At 38.4% G+C, this 19,959-nt stretch overlaps 1 protein-coding gene across 1 annotated transcript in view; it reads left to right on the top strand.

Moving 5' to 3' along the window:
* Positions 1–4,081: 4,081 nt before the first annotated feature.
* Positions 4,082–19,959, top strand: part of BCHE (butyrylcholinesterase) — a 407,570-nt gene continuing 391,692 nt past the window's right edge. The window contains exon 1 of the mRNA XM_061452611.1: positions 4,082–4,119. The gene's annotated coding sequence lies outside the window, so the exon portion shown is untranslated. The remainder of the gene's footprint in view (positions 4,120–19,959) is intronic.

Here is a 19,959-nt window from a genome sequence, read left to right on the forward strand (position 1 = left end):
TTGAGGTCCCTCTGGATGGCATTCCTTCCCTCCAGTGTATCAACCGAACCACACAGCTTGGTGTCATCGGCAAACTTGCTGAGGGTGCACTCAATCCCACTGTCCATGTCAGCAACGAAGATGTTGAACAAGACCGGTCCCAACACCGATCCCTGAGGGACGCCACTCGTTACTGGTCTCCAGCCAGACATTGAGATATTATCTGCTTTTCCATCTCTTCTCTCTTTTATGAATTCTGTCTAAAATTAATTTTGTTAGGCTTTTTGTACAACCTTTTAGAACTTACAGTGTTGGAGAGGCCTTGTTGGTAGTGAGATTCTGTTCAGATAATACATTTGCTGCTCTTTTGTGAGTTCATACTGAGATAATTAATGGCAATCTTTTGGTTACCCAGAGGCATTAGTAGAGGTATTATTCACAAATATCAAGGCTTGAAGTTTAAAAGAGAAACTGAAAATAGCGCTGGAGACAGGAAGTGTCATTTAAAAAGAAACTATGAACAGTGTAGACTCCATGAAGCAACCATCAAGAAAATTTCTACTACCAGAGCAGTTCAGTGAAAGAATGTTCTGTGAACACATCTAGATGGGAGCGAGGTCCTCCATTTGTTCTTTCTTATAAGGTGAATGAGATTATGTTTAAGCTAAAGACTGCTGGAGGAGTGGATATAATGAGATGGAGGTTACGTTGAGGTGTGAAATACAACTTTCAAATGTGGTAAAGTAGCCACATTAAAGTCAGTCTAAAAAAAAGATGAATTAATGCCTCCATTAAACGAATGCCAGTAAAAAGTAAACTTACTATAGTCTGTGCTCTGTGTGTTACTCTGAAATGCTGGAATGGAGATAAAATTGCAGTGGAAGGGGAATACCAGGGTCACCTGGTCCCGTGTGCCCCAGTCCCCATATGTTTGTACTCAGTTCACTCATCCTTGGCCTTTCATGCCCTTGTTAATGTAGAGGAAACAGTTCAATTCCACAGAAATAATTAGAAACTGTATTTAATGCTTATAATTATTTGAGGGTCTATATTTTAGTCCATTCTGTGTTGGAGTTAATGTTATAAATACAAGACTTTAATCTTTCCTCCCTTTTTTGTCATTTCCTCTTTTTATCTCTTGTATCCAAATGGTTTGTTTCCATCCTTTAGAAAAAACCCTCTTTTGCTAATTATTTTATAGCTGAATAGGCTCCCAGGCTAGCTGACTCTGCAGCCTGCACAGTGCAGGATGGTGAGAAAAGCTTGGGTGCTAACATCTTCAGCTGATGCAGGTAGTTTTGCAGCTGAATTTCTAGCCACAAGCTCCCCCTCCCACACTTTTCCTTCACATGTTCCCTTCTTCCCCTTCTCTGGGCATCAATCTCTGATTCTTTTTGAAAGCAGTAGTTTTCTTGGCAAGAAAACAAACAAATGCTTGCTTTTTTTTTAATCTTCCCTGCCACTTCCCAGATCATTTAACAATGTGAATTTTTATTTCATCTTTCTATCCACACATAAAATTATCTAGCTAAAGGGTTCTATTTTTTTTACTCTCTTGTATCATACTTTTGCATTACGTACCTTGAAATCAGTAGAATTTTGCCACTAAAATACGAGGGTTAGTGAATATCGGTGATATTTAATCTTACTTTTGCTGGGCTAGATCTAAAGGAATTGGATTCCTAGAAAACTGATAGGAAATCCACAGGGTACCTCTACGGTATTGATTTGCATCTAATAAAGATATTCAACTTCAATTACTAATACTTTTAAAAGTAATTTTTTTTTTACATTTTCAGTTTTTCTCTCCAAAAACTATGAGAAATTTGAAATTAAGGTGCCACAAGGCAATTAAAGATTAACAGAATTATATTTGATAAAAATATTACACATTCATTATTAAATGTAAACATGCAAATTCTGTTCCCACTGAATAGGTACTTCTGCTTAATTAATTTTAATTTATGGAGCATGCTGGATGACACTGCTTAAGTGGGCATGTATTGCTTAGCAGTATTACCTCTTAACACCACTCTGGAGGGTAGCAATCTGAGTGGTTTTACATTGTCACACACTTTTCCACACAATACTGGAAAAATTAATTTCAAAGCACTAGTCATATGAATCTGAAAACACTCTTGTGTTTTTAGAGCAACTGTCTTAATGTGCTTTAGAGAGAAAAATCAGTGTATTTGTCATATTTGAGCAATACATTATGAGTATGTGCCTGTAGTTTCCACTTAGTCAGTTTCGTATTGCCTTGATTGCATTTGAATACTGCTTGTTCTCCTGAGAGCCTGCTTGGATTAGTTTTATGATAATTCTCGTATCTTATACCTATGGAAGGTGAAATTCACTGTTGCTGGGAAGGTTGATGCACCTTCTATTTGCCATTAGAGAGCTGTTTATTAAGTTGTGCACAAACCACTGCACTGGGAGAAAGCTTTTTTTCCTCAGCTCAGCCCTGCAGTACACGATCATAAATTTCATAAAATATCTTGCCAAAGTAACCTGTGTATCAAGCAGCAGAATCTGAACTTTTCTGCAGCTTTCATGTTGCTGATCCCTATCACATTACTCAGCCTGTAAACTTTTCTTTATGTTCCGGAGCCATAGGTGATCTCTCTCAATTTTTTTTTAGGTTTCAGAAGGATTTATTCTAGATATGGGTTAATACAAGATAAGACTGAACTGAGATATATTATAGACTGGGGAGCATTTGAGGGACATGCGGGTGGAGAAAGGAGACACTTCTGTGCTGATTCTAAACATTGCCACACTTCAGTGTATGATACGCTTGGCAGTGTTGCCTGTAGCAGATCATAGTATAGACTTTGGCTCGATAAAAGTGCCTGCTTTCTTGAGAAGTGTTAGGGATTGTTGCTTCACTGTCTTCAACTACAGTTTAAATGCAGTAGTGCTGCCTTCTGGGCAGAATTATGAAGGCTGTTGCAGTGATTTTGTGTTGAGGGTCAAAAAGAGAGGAATGGCTTGATCTCTTTCTGATATGCGGGTAGACTCCACAACTCGTTAAAGTTGTAAAGTAGGTATGCTTTATTCAGCGCTGAGGCGCATGGGGGATCGTTCCTCCAAAAGCATGAGCACCTCAGTGTTGTTCTTCATATTTATCCTCTAAACTATTACATATACATGAGGTTACACAACACACCTATACATATTCATGACCTATCCCTGCTTCATATTAAAATGAGGTAAAAGGTCCTTGCTTGCGTAGTGTCTCCTGGTGGTGGTGGGCGAGGGTCTCAAGATGAAGTAAATGACTCTTCCCTGAACTTTTCATCTCTAGTTGTTGCGCATGCTCCCTGGTGATTTAGTCACTGTCCAAACTGCAAAGCTGATTTCAGCCAGTTTAGGGGTCCAGAGAAGAGGAGTTACTGTTCCTTCCTCTTATCAATAGCTTTGGTTCTCCCACCCTGTTCCAGCAAGCACAGTAAGTGTTGACACATTTATTGAGTAAGCATGAATAAGCAGTAACATTGGTAAGCAAGCGGCTTAACCCTAACCCCCTATAAATTGGTTAGCCCTTCACATCATTTTGAGCTGTGCTTTTTTTATATGCATGCTCTATGAGTGATTTTCTTCTTATTGTTATTTTAATGTTTATGCTTCTGTTTGGTTTCTTATTGCATAAATAGCAGCATCGCTGAGTGGATGGAAGAGAAAAATGTCTGCCTGGAGTGACTGGCCTCATCAGGGTAGAAGGAAGGTCAATTTTCTATCCCTCTCTTGAGGGTTGTTTACATATGAGAATGCTGTGTTTGCCTCAGAATGGATCATGATCCACAGACAGCAGAGACAAGGAAAAGATTCTGAAGTTCAGTATCGCTCTGTGGTTGCCAGTGCTTATACTAACCATTTCGTCTTAGCCCCAGTTGCAGACAGGATAACAGGTTAAATGGATCTTAGGCTATACTGTCCTGGGTTCAGCAGTAGCAGTCATTTTTGTCCTCCTTGGTAGCTGGTGCAGTGCAGTGTTTTTGACTTTCGGCTTGGGAACAGAGCTGATAACAAGGATGTTTTGGTTTGGCCAAGGACTTTGTGAGCCTCATGCTCTGCCAGGGAGGAGGGGAAGCCGGGAGGAAGCAGAGACAGGACACCTGACCCAAACTGACCAAAGAGGTATTCCATACCACAGCACGTCATGCCCAGGAGGTAACTGGGAGTTAGCTGGAAGGGCTGGGAGACTGCGGAGTTGGAGGAAGTATGGGTCGGTGCTTGGTCGGGCTGAGGGGGGGCGAGTTATCGGTCAGCTGGTGGTGAGGTGTTGTATTCTCTTCCCTTGTTATTTCCTTTATCATTGTTATTATTGGTGGTAGCAGTAGTGATCTGTGTTATACCTTAGTTACTGGACTGCTATTATCTCAACCCATGGGAGTTGCATTCTTTTCGATTCTCCTCTCCGTCCCTCTGGGATTAGGGGGAGGGCAAGGGGGGGGGAGTGAGTGAACGAGCTGCCTGACTGGGTTTAAACCACAACACATACCATTCTCATATTTCCTAGAATCCTTCCCGTATCATTAACATGTGTTTATGTGAATGTGTGTCTGTCTGTGTCCCAAGAGAAGGCAAGATTCTTCATCTTGTCATAGTGCCAGTCCCTCTCTGCCTTCAGCCTTCTTTTAGACTGGTCTCAGGCCATTGCGCTTGACTCTGTATTGTTTCAAGGTACACTGTCTAGGTAATGCTGGGAACTTTGGAGATTGAAGGAAAGGATTTTAAAAAAATATCAGAGCTTCCATACAAGTGCTAGTTACATAAGCAGGCAAGAATGACATTGGCTGTAAGATAGTGAAATAGTCCCCTGTCTGTTCAGAGCAGCAGAAAACAAAGGTTTGGATTTAGTAAGTGTCCTGTTCCAATGTATAGAATAAATCTGTACACAAAGTGGAGGGTAGAGTCAGGGACTAATTCTGGAGAGCAGGAAGAAACTAGGGAAAAGCACTGGGAGCTTGTCTTTAAGGAGCTACAGGAATAATTGCTGGAATGGGTAAATGGTACCAAATTCAGGGCAGTAGATGCTGGATCTGTTATCTGAGTATTTGTTGAAAATGTTTCTCTCTTTTGTAGTCAAGAAGTACACATCTGTCTCAGATCTTCGCATTTAGGCTTAGGGCATTTTCTTTATTGATCCAGCATTTTCCTGAGTGAAAAGATTGGCTACAGCAGCTCTACTTTGGTTTTAATACATTTAGGTTTAAACTGTATTTTATTATTTTTTTCTCAATAAGAAAAAAAAGAATGGATTAATAATAATGATACAGTAATGAGCAGTTATTAGTAATAATTTGCTTTGACACACTAGATGAAGTGACATTATCCAAACATAAGCATTATCTCAGCACAATCTCAGTTGAATTCATGAGTATTGCTTTTTGGCTTGAAGTTTTGTTGGGAGTAAGAAAATTCAGGTCTACTGATCCTCCCACCAGACATGACAGAAGCTTTAGCAGATGCTGAAGAGTGTTTTCCAAATATCTTCAGCTAGGAAGAGAATGACTTCCCCCTTTCATTCTTCCCTCAAGTCCTAAGTGAAGTCAGGAAGTCTAGAAAAGACCACAGAATACCTAGAGTATTCTGCAGTTTAAAGTGTAGCTGGAGACATATAGAAAAGCATCTGTTACCTGGGAGAAATTGAAAAAGGCTAGCATTTCTGTTCTTTTGTCCAAAGTTTATGATTAAAATTCTCTTCTGTGGTCCCATCTTGTAAAGGTTTTAAGATTATGTCAGTCCAGATTCTCCCCTACTTTTTGTCTGTCTGATTTGTCAGATATTTAGCTCATCAGTTACAAAAGTCAGAAATCCAGCTATGAAGGAGAACCTTGCTGTGCTTATCTCACTGGGCATTTTTATAACTCTGTTAGGCTCATGCTGTTGCAGTTGTTTGAGTAATAGCATCAGGATGGCTGAGTCGGTGCCCCAATTTCTGCCTTTTTCCACTCCAAAACTAATGAATGATACTAAGCTCACAACGGAGAGCATATCTAAGGGCCCAAAGGCAGTGAGTTCACTAGCTTAGGGGACTGTAATTGTTGCAGTTCAAAGTGCTATCATATATCATGCTCCTGGTAATTTGAGGTAGTGGATTTGATACTGGCCAGGACCAAACTACATTGGGTGTTGAATAGCAGCTTCTTATCTCCAGATTCACAGATGGGATTGTGGATGTCCCACTTCTGACAGTTAGCATTGAATAGGAAGTTTTGTAAATGATTCTTGGCAGGAGTACTCATTACATTTCTATTGAGATTTATCTCCACAGCTGAGTTTTCCTTTGCTTTTTTCTCTGTACCGTGCAATTAAATGGATGACCATCCTATGCAGAAGGAAATGCTTCTATTAAAGATGAAAAGAACTCAGAGTGAAGCCAGCCACGCGCAGCACTAGGGTTTAAGCCAGCTTTACTTCAGCTTTCAGAAGAAATTTAAAAAATTGCACATGTTACGTACTCCTGGCCTCTGAGATACTGCACACAGTATTTTCATAAAACACATGCTCATAAATGAATTGCATCCTTTAATCAACCTTCTGGACTGGGAAAATACTTTTTCGCTAACAGGAAAAAAATTCTCGGTTTCTAACATGAGGCAACGAATGCAAATCTGCTGCTTGGCTGACAGCAGTAAATGTTCCTGTAGTGTTCTTTATTGCCATCTTAATGGCAGAACTCCCAATGCTGACTAGACACTGCATTTTGATTTACAAGAAAATATTCTGAGAGATACTCATTGGAGAACCCTGCTGTATTTGACAAATTTATCATAGCATGTTTGTGAATCTGTATTTCTGTAAAATGTTTTGAAAATATAAATATTTGGAAATGAAGAAAGAAACCTGAATATCATTGAAGCTGTGCTTCTACTGGTAGATGGTGTGTTCATAAGTTTTTGCTAAGCAGAAATTTAAGAAATGAGAAACTTGACTTGCAGAATGTTTTCAAAATCCTGGAGGACTCACTGAGGAATTTCCTGGATTTTGTGGCAAATGGGGCAGTTTGCATGGTGGTTTGGAGCTCTGAATTTGTGGTTTTATTTTTTTCTGCCTTTTTCTTTTTTTTTTTTTTTCCCCTCCTTTTTTTTTTTCCACCATCCCCATTTTATTTTTTAAACTCTTCTGACCTGGAACAATTGAAGTTAAAAAAGTCACTCCAAAATGCATTGCTTAATTCTTAATTTTGGAAAATTTTCTAAATTAAGGAAGTCATCATGCTGCTTTTCCTTTGAGTTTGGCAGCAACATAAATTGTCACTGCCTATCTCTCATATCTTTCTGCAATGAAAATAGGTTTGATGAGGTTCTATTAAGTTTGCTGCAACGTGTTGGTTAACAATATTGGGTTGAAGGAGATGTTACAGCTTTCTGTGAAACTACTAAATTCTTATTTCTACACAAGTCTTTCTGATAGGCTATGATATATTTAGCCAAAGGTTATATACTTTGCCCATGGAAATCAATTGCTGTAAGTAAAAGAAGATTTTTTTCTGACTGATTTTCTTTATTACTTATTATCTGTTACAAATATAAGACTCTGTAGTTAAATACTTAATCTGTGCTCATCAGAAGGCTAAACTCAGTTGTGACTCGTGTGTAATTTGCCAATAGGTGGCATGAGTGCATTACTAAGCCTTACAGGTATAAACTGCAAATAACCACTTATATTTAGCTTTCTAAAGATGCAGCTGAAGGCAGTGTCTCATGTTAGCAGTCACCAATTCCCATATAGTAAGAACAGCTGAAATCTGCAGTCCGAATGATGCATGCTGCAATGCTGAATGAAGTATTTTTGTTACTGAATTGAGAAAAAATAACAAAGTTAATAACTAATAGCTGTATGAAACAGGAATTAAGTTAATGTGTAATAGCTATGTGAAAAAGAAATGGCCAGAAATTAATAGCAGCAATCACACAGCAGTCTGACAAAAAAAAAGTATTTTCTTCTTAATTAACAAATATTAATTTATAGCTTGTCTTAAACAACAAAAAAACAAACCAAAAAACCCAAAAACCAAAAAACCAAACAAGGCCAACAGAAAGCTCAAACTGCTTTAACAGAGGCCAGGTCCACAACCTGTTCAATGTAACTGAAATAATAAAAAGGTTTTATCTTAAATTATGTAACGGATTGAGAATAGATATCTCCTGACTTTAGGTAAGAGGAGTTTATTAAGAAGAGCTGTGTGACAGAAGAGTGATAGTTCAGGGGAGGAACAGTGGAACTGGTGTGATAGTTTACATAGAAGTGCAATCATTGCAATCCTACCTCAGTTGGCTGCAGGCTTTAACCCAGTCTGATACTTCTCCCATCTCCAGCCCTATCTGGTGGCCCTGAGCATACCTCACCCTGAAGATCCAGCAATCAGAGCAGTTCACTGTTGCTTTCTGCCTTAAGCACCAGTGCAACACTGATCTGGTCAGTTATTTCATATAGGCACAACTATTTCTAGGTTTGTATACAGAATAAAGAAAGTGCTCATGTATAACACTCATAAGCAGAGGAAAATAATTGCTTTTTCTGTGTGTGTTTTTTTGCTTTTTTTTTGTTTTGTGGGTTTTGTTTGTTTGTTTTTTGCTGTTGTTGTTGTTGTTTTGTTTTGTTTTTTTTTTTTCCAGAACTTTCCCAATTGTTTACTGCCTGCGATTTTTCCATATTGGATAACTTTCTACATACAATTTATGAGTTGAAGCGTAATAACAAGACTACAAAAATTCTCATTTGAAATTCTTCACCTCGTATTACAGAAGTATTCAATTAGATTATTATAGCTGTCCATCTGCCTTTGAAGCCTAGGAATTTATTTGTGGTTTAAGAATGTGAACAAAGTCTTCAGGAAGTGCCTATGTAATGATTTTGATGTTTGCCCGGATGCTTCATTTCTTCACAGACCAGGCAATCATCTTGTATTTGTTGATTCCTAATGTGTGAGGGAAATTCTGTGAGTTAGAACAGATGTGGGTATATCTTAACCCGTTTTTGTCACATTTATGAACTGAAAACCTTCATAATAGCAACACCCACTCTCCTAAAGGTATGTGTTTTCTTTGGCCTTTCTGGAATATAAGTATCAGAATAAGATTCAACTCCTCATAAGAGTTTCACACAGTATGTCTTAGAGGACAGGGAGTTAGGCACTATGTAATATTTAGTATTTATTTAATCACACTTCTTTTGAAGCAGCAGGGTCTAGACTTCTGCTACTTTTCATGAAAGTCTTCCTGTCCTTTCTCTTTATTCAGAATTAGTATTACTAATTGAGTAAATACAAATTACTCTGTCCGTTGGGTACTTGCAGGTTGTTGCAGGGTGAGAGGACTTGGCATGGATGAAGCTGTTTAAGGGTAAGTTTTAGATCCAGATGCTGAATCTTTGTTTCTAACTGCATTTTCCTGTGCCTGTAGCAAGGGGCACAATATTGCAGAAGAAAGATGTTGCTTAGGTGTTTCCATTCCCTCCTCTCTTCTTGTTTTCTTCAAGTCATACAGATCCCAGACTCAAAATACCAAATAATTGGTGTCCATGAGTCTGAAGAAGTGAGTTAGGAATATACTATCAAGGCTTAACATTTGCCACTGCTCTGTATTGAGCTTCTCCTGCTAAATGGTGCAATAGTCTAGAAATACAGTGCCTGAAAATATTTCATCAAAGGTTGAATATGTGAGAGAAAAGACACTGAATGGATTAGCTATGCATGATAGGCTTTTGGCAGCAGCATGAATTTGAGTTGAGAGGTACATTTCAAAAACACTAATTCCTAGTCTTTGCATTTGTGAGACCAAGAGTTTTTCCACTTGGAGTCACAGGACAAAAATGTAACTTATATTCTCAATGCTGTCTTTCTAGATTGTCTTTGAGAAGGCACACTGTTTAAGCACAGATGGTAACAGGTGGGGTCTGTAGATAGTCTGTGTCTGATGTTGCTAACATTGAGTAGACTGATCTAGAAAAAATGCCCATAAGGAGTTTAGAGACATTTTGTTAATACAGACAAAATTTCGGTCTCCATGGGATAGAAATAACAACACTACAAGGAATATGAATTACTATCATTCATCCCAGTGGGTTGCTGATTTTTTAAGGCTAAGTACTGAGTTTTAATTTTTTTCCTGTTTCTTTTGTCAATTCAACATGAGGATTTTCAGAGATAGTTTTGAAAACAAGCTAAAGTTCATGTAATTTTTAACCAAAAAGTAATTACAACTGTAGTAAAAGTAAACTTGCTGAAGATCTTTATTCTGGGCTTGTGGTCAGAATTGTATGAAAGACTTGCAGCTTTTGTTCTCCTAGCCCTAAAAGCCTAGGAGCAGGGGAAGATATCAATGAACTAGATAGTTCTGTAGAGCGCTATGTTTTCTCTAATGTACCATGCAAAATGAAGATTAATGGACATGCGTTGGTTCAGCTAGCATTTTGATTTTTTGAGTTTTGTTTTTTATTTTTATTATTTTCTTTGTCTCGGATAACAGCTTCTTGTTAGCAGCGGCCCAGAGAAATGATGCTCTGTGCTGGGAAGAGAAAGATTGTGTCGGTCAGAGCTTCTGTGGGGCTGTAAGATCTGAAAGCAGATGCCTTTGTGCTGCCTAATAGAAGGCCATGCTCCGCTGGGATTTTAATGGCATGGAGAAGGTGTGGGCCATTGGTGAGGTATGTGCAGTGGGCATAGTAGATTCAGTTACCAGATGCTGAAGAATTTTGGAGGACTTCCTTCATACCTGCTTGGATGTCCCATCCAAGGGGCCATCTACTTTCAAAAGAGAATTCAGATCTTGGTGTTGATGATGTTTGGGATTATATCTGGCCTTTTGTAATGCATAGCACTAGTAAGCACTTAGACAGTAGATCTAGCATCTAATAGATAATGGTGAGCTGGTGTTCTGAATTATATCAGTAAATATTAATTTCATTTTTCCAACCTTTCTGTCAACTTTGAGATTTTTCATGATAAGAATTTCATAGAGAATAGAAGCCAATATGTTTGGGTTGGAAGCAACATTAAAGATCATCTCCTTCCAGCCTCCCTGCCACAGGCAGAGACACCTTCCCCTAGAGCAGGTTACTCAAAGCCCCGTCCAGCCTGGCCTTGGACACTTCAGGGATGGGGCAGCCACAGCTTCTCTGGGCAGCCTCTGCAAGGTCCTCACCACCCTCACAATAAAGAACTTCTTCCTAATATCTAATCCAAATCTATCCTCTTTCAGTTTAAAGCCACTCCTCCTTATCCTGTGCCCTGTAAAAAGTCCTCTTAAGCTTTCTTGTCAGACCCTTGAGGTACTGGAAGGCTGCTCTAATGTGTCCCTGAACCTTTTCTTCTCCACGCTGAACAACCCCAACTCTCAGCCTCTCTCCATAGCAGGGGTGCTCCAGCCCTTGCAGCATTGTTGTTGCTTCCTCTGGACTCACTCGAGCAGCTCCATGTCCTTATTGTGTTGGGGGGGCCCAGAGCTGACCTCAGCACTGCAGGTGGGGTCTCATGAGAGTGGAGTAGAGGGGGAGAATCCCTTCCATCAACCTGCTGGTCTTGTTGCTGCCGATGCAGCCCAGCATATGATTACCTTTCTGGGCTGCAAGCACACACTGAGTGTCTCATCAGCCAACACCTTCAAATCCCTCTCCTCAGGGCTGCTCTCAGTCAGGTCTCTGCTTAGAATGTAGTTGTACTTGGGATTGCCCCGACTCACTTCCTTTTCTTAATGATACTGAAACTTTGTGCTGATGCATTTTACTGGACCTCTTGCAATGATTTCATTTCTGTTGTTACGTGTGAGCTTTACTTGTTGCTAGCTGATGTAGTGTGGGTGACTTCAACAGCTATGTCAGTTTATACCACCTGAATCCGTGGTGCATGGATCAGGCCCATTCATACACTGGAGAAACAACATCATGAGCTCTGCACTGTAGTTTTGGCTTAGACACAGTAAAGGCAATAGTAAGACACTCCCAGAAAAATCAATGCCTGCCACACAAAACTTGACATCCACAATCTGTCTTTGCCAGGCACCTTCCTCAGGAGGTGCAATGCAAGTTATTCCAGCACTTGCCACAGGGCACAGGTAGATCTATTACCGTGTAACACTGAGCATGCATCTCCAGGGAATGCTGGGACTGCACCCCAATGGGAAGTGGTTCCTTGCAAGAAAATGGTGCCATGGCATGACCTGGTGCTTGGAAAAACAAAGTGAAGCAGGGACTTTATTTGTCTAGGCCAAGCCTCCTGCTGCAAATTTACAGGCTTTTTTACTTGCTGTGCTGCTACCTGTCAGTCTCTGAACAGATGCACGGGCTTCAGGCTCTTGTAGCTTGCCAGTGACTGGCATCCTGCTGGGAACTATAGGAGGAATTTCAGTATGAAACAGGGCAGCCTAATAATAGTGCAAGAATACACTGAAATCAGTGCGTGCACAAAGAAGTAGAAAAGGGTAACGTAGTTCTGTTTTTTTTTCAACCAGCAAAAGGGCATGTAGGGAAAAACTGTAAGCCATCGAGTTGAGCACTTAATTGCAGCAGGATGCTGAATATCTTGGGCAGAATAACCAGATGTTGACATTTCCCCAGAAGCCGTAGATACGTAAAAATAAACTTTTCTAAGGAAGCATGCTTCTCAGGCTGTTAAAAATTTACTGGTTCTAATTTACTGTTTGAATAAAAGCAGAGGGATAGAAAAGTGTATCTGCATGAAATGGGTTTAATTTTCTTGGTATTATAACTGTAAGTTTCATAGTTCGTTACCTTAAAATTTCCTAAGGGTGCACTTCAGTTGCCCAGTTGTAAGCCACATGTTACTTGAATGAGGGACACTGCAGGGTGCTGATGGCTGTGACATGAGGCTGTTGACAGACCATTTCTTTCCAATACTTCACTGGGAGGCCTACATCTGTGAAGCCGTAGGTTATCTTATATGACAATAAAGGTGCATGTGTTGGCAACAAAACTAAGCCCTGGTATTCCATAATGAAAGGCTGGGAAGAGCATAGGAGACTGTGACGCTGGGCTGAGAAGCCTCCTTCTGATGTGATGTACTTGGCAGATGTAGTGACCAAATACGGGGTTTTTGTTCAGGACATGGCTGGGGGGTTATGACTGCTCTAGACTTTAATTTTCTGCCAGAAATTGCATCTTTTTTTGAAAAAAAAAAAAAAAGTTGAGATTAGAATTGACAGTGGATGAGAAAAGAGAAATTATTAATATATGCATAGGACACTTTAATTTTGGTATTTTAAGGAATAATGGGAATTCTTGATCAGAAACACCATCTGCCATGGAAGAATTTCCCTCAGCTGGTTATGGTAAATCAAGCAATGGTAAAAAACTTCCTATTGCTGGAAAGAAACCCACACATTATTCATTTGTAAATCTTATTCATAAATCTCTCAAAGCCATGCTTGCTCCTTCTTACCTCCTAGCATCCTTTGTATTAGGAAAGGACTAGAGCAAATTTATTTTCCAGAACTGGGGGAGAAGTCCTGTCTCCCTTGAGGCAGTGTGGAAGTGGGAGTGAAAATACAGCTTTGGGCAGAGTAGCACTGAGGTAAAATGCCCAAATCCCCCACCATGCTGACTGATTTCCAGGAGAGCCACCTTTCAGTGGAGATAAACCCTTTAGGAAAACACCACTAACAGTGCTCAAAGCTAGTCTTGGACTGCAGCTTTCTCCTTTTGGGATTTTTGGTCAGGAATTGATGAAAATTTAGGGGGAAAATATCCTAAAAGGTCTATAATGTCAAGGGTGAGAAACATGCTTACATCGTTGTGCTTAAGTTTCCACACCTGCCCATTCCCAATTTCCTTGGTGGAAGCTAGGTCTTCCTAGAGCCTCAAACAGCAGTTTTGGGCTGCTGTTACAAAGAAAAGAGTGTAGTATTTTGTTTGTTTGTTTGTTTTTTGAAGTTACTAATGCTACTTCCTGAAGCTTTCTCTTAGAACTGGATTTTGTTAAAAATACACCCCCCCCCCCCTCCCCCATGCTTGGGTGTGGGGTGGATGCATAGTCTCTCCAGTATTTTCAAGGACAATTAATTTTTTAATTAACAGAAGTACACTTGAAAATGTAAAACATTAATTTGTGGAAGTTGGTCTGTTTCCAGTTATTGCTGGATTAGCTTGGCAAGTCATATTTTTTTAAGTAGGAAATGAAATTCTCGTGCAGAATGGTAATTTCTTTGGAAGTCTTTAATTATTTTAAGTTTAGGTTTTGTTGCCTTTTGCTGTGTTTAGATATGTACCATATCCACTGTTTTGATTAAAAAGTATAATTAATTTGAAATATGGTTTCATTATGGTTTTCAATGCTTGATTCAAACTATAATTTCCATCAATTTCTTCAGCATTTTTCTTAAATGGCTATTTATTTCCTAAGTGTCCTGCAAAATAATTAGACACAATATCCATAACAGGAATGTGCAAGCACGTGCTCATCATGTGAATTTGAAATAATCTAAAAGTATTTAGTGATGTTTTAGTTCATTTGTAAATTGGAAGAATACTGAAACCTTTTTGCAATTTGCAAAAGTTCATGTAGTATTTCTAGAGTTTGCTTTATATATATTGTTACTAGTGTAGAAAAAAGATGGTCTAACTTATGCTGCCAAAATTAATGTCAAAACTAATTGACCTTCATAGGCAAATAATTTTATGCTTGTTTGAACATGGTCTGTAGGATCACCCCTTGGATATTATATTAATTTTGCTTTTCAGAAATTACTTTTTTCTGTGAAAACTCTTACAGTGGCTTCACAGAGTAAGGAGGACAATAATGGTAGTCTAAAAATTGCCAACATTTTTTTGGGTGCGGAATAATCAGCGAGCTTCTTGAAACAGCTCCTGTTGCAAGGAAAGACTGGAGGCTTCCACTTCAAATGGGTTTTGCAAAAAGTGAAGCTGTATTTAATATGAAGAGTGGTTTAGCTCTTTTTCGAGGGATTTTGATGAGTTGAACATCTGATGTACTTTCTCCAGTTTCTTTGCTTTATGTATTTAGACAAAGGGAAGGAGAAAAAGTAGCTTGTGTTTAAGTTAAAAAGTGGAAAGAAAAAAACCCAAACAAGTAGATCTTGAAACAAATGCATGGTCAATAAGATTAAAAAAAAACCCAAACAACCTGAAATTTTGAAAGATTTTACATTCTATTACTAATCCTTTAATTTATAGATTCCTCTGAAAAGGTCTCAGTGGCATTCTGTTGCTGCAAAATTACATCATCAAAATCTTATCAGCTTGTTTTCAGCCTGTTACCTCCATGTCACCATAAAAAGATGCAAAGTTATGACTTGTTTTGTCTGAGATCCAGGTGATGAAGGGCTCTGAGCGATGTGCTCTACCCTGTTTGACACAATGATTTGTGCTCTGCTCCAGTTAGTAATTTGAAAACAAGCAGTGATGATTCAGTATTAAAAAACAAAGAATGAACAAAAGCAAGCAACCAAAACCCAGAAGAGCAACTCTGTTGAGTTTAATGGAAGATGCCTAAATTATAGCAGTCATTCCTCTATTGCATTTGCAATGTCATATTTATTGCATCATCTTCATGATTTTGTAATTAAGGATCCATGGTGGTTTCCACTGTACATCAGGTTATTTAGGAGTTTGTCATTCAGCCTGCTTCATTTGTAACATGCTGAAACTTTGCAAATAAATCGTCACTCTGTATGCAAACTCTTATGGGCTTTTTTCAGGGCTTCAGTTGATTAAGCAATTTTAAGCTATAGTGAGGAAAAAATCCCATAAAGGGTCAGATCTAAAAAGTTCCTAGGTGACAGAAATCCCCAACTCTGACAATAATTTGTGAACACCAAGCAGTGGAGTTCAGAATCACAACCTGAGCCCCCAGCTGGGAAACTGCTTGTCTCCGCAAATGTTTGTTTGTTTGTGGATTCTTTGTTTTGCTTCATTTTTTTTGTGTGGTTGTTTTTCTGTTTGTTTGGTTGGTTGGTTTTTTTTGTGTTTTTTCTTTTTTTTCTCCCCTGATAGTTATCTTTACTCCAGAAACATAGAGGACTGTGTGTCTTCATGCAGTGGCAACCACGTCTCTGAAGGACTGGATCTGAGCACCCTGCCTTATGGGAGATAGGATTTCTCCCGTAGTTCTGGAAAATAAATTTGTTCTAGTCCTTTCCTAATACATATAATGTTAGGAAGTAAGTAGGATGTATCTGCATCAACAGGCCTAAGGAGGAAAGCTTTGTGAGTACTTTATAATAAAAAGATGCCTTTTCCAGTCAAAGGAAGATGTTTTGAATCTCTTTTTCAAGTCTGAGGGATATAAATTTCTATCTTGCTGTTTTAGAAGAGTCTTTAACTATTAGGCTATACATGATGCTGGTACAGAGGTAGGGAAGTTCCCTACCTGTCTAATAGTAAAACTGTGCACTGTGTATGGGAGTTCACTAGATCAGGAGGAGATGGGCAAATGGAGAGAGCCTGATTTGATAATCTAGTAGTTACAGGGACAGCATGCACCCTCGTGGGGAAGGCAAGGCTTTCACAATTGCCTGCAGTACACCACTGTATTTTTTTAAGGAATTAATATGTATAGATAGTCTAGATTTACATTTTTAATGTGACTGATGTGATTGCCAAATAGCTACCTGTGCAGCCAGGAGCCTTGATAAACTTTCTTTAACCTCTTGTCGAACAAAATATTTGGAGCACAGAGAAGAATATTGCATATCTCTGCCTGCCAAACAGATCCTTGGCAGGCTACACCTTGAACAATTCTGATTTGTTTCCATTTAATTAATGAACATTTTCCTGCTTTGTGATTATTGTCCTTGCCTGAAGTTGTTCCTTTATAGGGATGAATAAATAGTTCTTGACATTAGTTTCTACCTGTTTAGTGATTTTTTACACTATCAGGGACCTGTAACTCGTCTTTGCTGTTAGTCCTTACTAATTCTGCATCATCCTTTTTCTTTATTTTTGATTTTCTTTTCTATTTCTTTAAGATTTTTGTTTTGTCCTTCAGAGTTAAAAAATGGTTTTATTTTATTGCTGGTACAAATCTTTCATCTTTTTTCTTTTTCATGGATCATGTTTTCTTGAAGTAGAAGATTTCTTTCTCCTCATTCTAATACCTTTTTCAGGAGCTGCTTGTGACATAAATATGTGAAAGGAAGAGCGTAAATTATCACAGACATTTTCTGAACACAGGAGAGAAATGTCCTCATTCTCCTATTTCACTATGAATTTTATATCCACACCTCTGTTACTTTCTTTTGAATGTTTTCAGTGAAGTTAGATTTGTAAGGCCTTTGGCAAGTGGTCTTGAGTCTGGTGTGGAGGCTTTCAACCCAGCATGTGATTTACTTGACTCTTAAGTTTGACTAATAACAAAGAGAGTAGGGGGACTTCTGTGTTGGCTGGAGCAGTTTCTGGGGATTGCTCAGTGAGTGATTGCCAACAGCAGGCAGAACTCTGCAGTATTTTCCATTTGTAAATTATCAATAAATGACTACTACATTTAATAGGTAAGTTATTCCCAAAGAAAACAGCAAGTTCTAATCATCTCCACAGTAGATCTTCCTGGCATTTGGTGTACTGGCTAATACAAAATTATTGCCTTGGCATATGCCATGCTATCCTATGAATTTCATGAGTACAACGCTGTCTTGTAGTAACTGTTACCCACAAGAAAATACAAACAAGCCACCTTTTTGGTAGCTGGTACTTTAAACTCTGCATCATCATAGCTAACTTGCATAAAGGATAACACTCTGTCTGCATGCATTATTGTAAGGGTAATGTACCTTGGTTTGCCTCTCCAGTTCCACTACGTCGTCCTAAGCAAATTGTCAGCATGGCATTCACTGCTGCTCTCTGCGTGTCGCCATAAATGATAGATGAGTACAACATTCAATGTAGTTTTGAGTGCAATGCAAGTTCAGTATTTCTGGACTTGTTTGCACATCCCTTTGATAACTGTGGAGGTATTATTGAGGTGGTGAATTTGTTCAAATAAAAAAAAATAAAATAGCATTCCCAGCAGGAGCTTTCTTTTACACTAGATATGAATGTTTGAATGTGAGTATATTGGTATGTTTGATTTTGTTTATTCTGTGCACATAATTCATTTCTCTTTACTCTGAATGTAGTATTTTAAAGTAGCAGGGAAAGAAAAGGCAAAACTTGTTTGAATGAGTGTAGTTGCATTTTGTGGTACATGTGTGACCAGTTCAGTGCCAAAGAATGGCAGGGAGCAGACTCCTGGACATTTACAGCTTCAGTGAGACAAAAAGAGGCAATGTTAAATAAATGTGTGTACCCTGTATGCTTTCTGTTCAGGGCTGGTTGCAGTTTTCATGATACTGAAATACTGTGAAAAATTAATGGGAAAGAATAGTTGTGAATTCTCTGAAGCAACTTTTGTCTGAACATCTTCAAATCTTGCCGAGCTGATTCAAAATCTAAAGATCACCTCTCTTTTTCGAATGGAGTTTAAGTGCTTACTGGGTCTAGGAAATTTGCCGCTGAGGTCTGAATTGTCCATTTTGAGCCCATCTCCTTTTGGGAGTAAGCTTTTTGGTCCTCATATATACTAACAGATTGCAGAGCTACAGTGGCAGTTTGAAGTATAATTTATCTTTTTGAATAAAAGTGTCTTTAGAAGAGATACAGCAGTTGAGATTTGATGCAGCAATTTTGTCAGTGCAAACAATTTCAGTTCACTCAAATATTAAGGAGTGATTAGACAAGAATTCCTGTTTTGACAGAGACAAAAATTAATATACTTTGAAAAAAAAATTGATCATAATAGGGTAATAGAATATGGCTATTAATTAAGCAGTTTCTTTGAGGAGATGTTTTTTGGGGGCCTTCATGAGAGATTAGCCTTATCTCCCCAGAGTTTTCCTGGTAGATGCTTATCAGCGAGGAAGCCCTGGGTGCAGCTGCAGGAGTGTTCACCGTTCCATCAGGAGAGCACCTTTCAGGTGAATGTGCCTGTCACCCGTAGCAGGCTGTGATTAACGTTATGGTGTAGTCTTGGTGTACATGAAGTGGTATCAAAAATTCGACATGAAGATCCAGTGATTGCTCTGTCACTGTAGATCATCCTGCATTTTTCCATTGATTTATGGAATCTGTTTTGCCATGAAATACTACTTTTTTTTTTTTTTTGTGTCTAAAATGGTATTTCTGCTGTTTAGGGTGAGAGATTTGCAGACAAAGGAATGCAGTGTTCTTTTGAAGACTGAAATATATTTAGGTCTTTGTTAGGGAAGTTTTCTTGCCACTTCAAAATCTAAGGTTAGTAGTTGTTAACATCTTCAAAGTACATGGACGAGATCCTGTGCCTTTCAATAAAGTGTATTGCATGAGAAGAACAAAGCGTGGGAAGTAACTATTCCTAGTCTAATGCATGGTCTGGTCTGCAAAGAAAAAGAAAATGTCTTAACTATGGAATTGCAAGACAGAAAAAAATCAGTGTGATTTTTTTTTTAAAGTTTATTTACAAAGGCTTGTAATGAATTTTGAGTACAGTGTTTTTGATATAATTTCTTGCTTTGCTTTCATAATTATTAGAAATTTCTTTTTTCATTCCTAATTTTAATCACTAATTTTAGTTATTTAAGCCCCACTTTAGTAATTATCTGTGTAGAATCTAACCCCATTTTTTCTAAATGCTCCTGTAATCTTTTTGACAATATGTGGATTAAAATGTTTCCATAGTCATCTCAGCTGTTGTCATGAGCTGTTGGAATTTGAAATGAAGCTGTGACAAATGAACTAAAACTTTAAGGAAACAGTTCTCTCACCTTAATGTTATTCCTTAACATTTCTGTTGCAGAGCTATAGTGAAAACTCCAAGCATGTATATGCTCTGCTTGGAAAGTTGGGTTTTTTTAATCTGAACTTCATGATATCCTCTCAGTCTGTATTTTCAATAATTCTTTCCATTTTATTTCCGTTTAATTCTTATGAACTATTATTATTTTTTTTTAAGAATTTAATTTTTTTTTTCGTTGTTGTTAAAAAAGG

Source organism: Pezoporus flaviventris, unplaced genomic scaffold (assembly GCF_033815535.1).
Source record: "Pezoporus flaviventris isolate CSIRO_AGI_PZ_B2104156 unplaced genomic scaffold, CSIRO_AGI_Pfla_v1 ptg000013l, whole genome shotgun sequence".
In the NCBI taxonomy this organism is placed as follows: Eukaryota; Metazoa; Chordata; class Aves; order Psittaciformes; family Psittacidae; genus Pezoporus; species Pezoporus flaviventris.